The sequence below is a fragment of the Loa loa genome, assembly GCF_000183805.2.
Source record: "Loa loa unplaced genomic scaffold supercont3.376, whole genome shotgun sequence".
Taxonomy (NCBI): Eukaryota; Metazoa; Nematoda; class Chromadorea; order Rhabditida; family Onchocercidae; genus Loa; species Loa loa.
In genome coordinates this window covers 57,416-59,530 of record NW_018108556.1, presented here as the reverse complement: position 1 = coordinate 59,530, position 2,115 = coordinate 57,416, and positions in this window count along the sequence as shown.

Below are 2,115 nucleotides of genomic sequence, written 5' to 3'. Positions count from 1 at the left end.
TACTCATTTACCCTTTATATATTGAGTAATTTAATTCCAATTCGGCAAAACTTTCCAACTTTATCATTTATTTTTTCCTTTCGGTTCGATATTTTTCTCCTCCCTCTCCAAAAAAAAGGAAAAAAAAGTTAATAATATAAGAAAGCAATTACGAACCTACAATTTGGTCATATCATTGGCAAAAAAAAAACGAAAAAGGAAGAAAAAATTGATAAAGAATGATTGAACTCTTTTGGGGATTTAAATTTTCGAAAAATTAAATTTAATATGGGAAATATTTCGCATTAGTAGATGTTATTTTCTGTCCATAATTTCATATAGTATTTCAATTTTAAATTATAATCATTGAGAAGAGGAGAAAGGAGAAGAGAGGAAATAGGCCAAAATTGAGCATTTTTGATTATTATATAAACAATATAGTTATTCGAATACCTTCAAAAATTTATTCCTACAAACTGTTGAATGATTGCCGGATTGATAAGAAAATACTTTATCTCTTCTGATAATTAAATTTTTTTAACTGTTAATTGTGCTAATTTTGTAGGAAATTTCATTTTGTAACTTACGGCTAAATAAATAAATAATAATAATTTGATCCAATATGAATAGGGAAAAATTTCCATCATTGAAATATGTAAGCTAAAATATCTTTTAATCAATAAATATTAACAATATTTTAACTAAATAAGAATTAATGCTAATTACATTTTTGAATAGTATCATCAGGTTCAATTCGTTTTTTTTTTTGATTTCTAATTTTCAGTTCCAATCATATTGATCTCTCTTTCTCTCCTTCTCTTCAATTTTAATTTATGAAGATACATTTTCAACATTTCAAGATTTCAATCTATTAGTATATAAAATATAGTAAATTCAAATTCCTCAATATTCTCTTCCTTGCTCTCTCTCTCTCTCTCTCTCTGTCTATCTCTTTCTTTCTTCGATTTCCCTTTCACTAATATGACACTCGACAATTTTCACCTGCAAAAGTTGTTTGCGTGCGCTGCTTTATTTAATTCCATTACTATATTTCCTTTGCGTTATCCACTTTTAACGCAAAATGATGTAACTAACATATTATTCAGGTAAATATAAAATTATATGTGTATGTACGTATAGGTGCGCACGCATATATGAGCACGCATACATGCATGTATGCATGCGTGTATGTGTATGTATGTGCATGTTTATATATATTAATACTTCTAAAATGAAATGAATAAAGTCGAATCATCAGAGAAGAAAAAAAGGAATTTGTTTTTAATCATGATTGCTAAATGGCGCAATTACAAGCTTTTCACGATACCTTTCCTTCCCTTTCTCTCTCCTCTCCCTTTCTCTCTCTCTCTCTCGCTTTTTCTTTCTTTTAAATCATAATGGCAGTAAATCGAATTATCGTGGGAAAATAGGAGAAGAAAAAGAGAGCAATCATTAAATTATTTTCAAAACTTTACTGTTAATTGACGATATATACCTTTTTTTTAATGATAAAAATAGTGCTACAACAAAAGAGGGAAAGAGAGAGTGAATGATACGAATGGAAATAGAGAGTGGAAGGATAAGTAAAAAAAAGGAAAAAAAAAAGAAGGGCAGAGAAAAGGGGGGGCGGTTGAAAAGAAAATGAATTTTCTTTTTTTTTTCAAATATAAAAATACCTTTAGTCATTATTCATGGTCCAATTTTTACACTTTTAATCAAAGAAAGCAACAATCGTTAAATCTCGAACATTGTAATTTTACGTTTGTTCGGAAATTTTCCTTCTTTTTTTTTTTCCTTCTCTCTTTTTCGCCTCCCTCCTCTCTTTCTTTGTCTCTCTCTCTCCCTCTTCATTTCATACTTTTACCAACGGATGGTCGAATCACACCATAATTTGTTTGATTTTCTTCATTTCTCTTCTGTTCACAGCAATATTAAATTAGTTATATTGTTTTGAAATGATAATAATTAGTTATACACAGTTTTTATAATGAACTGCCACTTTTAAATATGCGTACATTCAACTTTATATTATTGTTGTTCCTAATCATTATTATTATTATTATTATTATTATTATTATTATTATTATTATTATTATTATTATTATTATTATTATTATTATTATTATTATTATTATT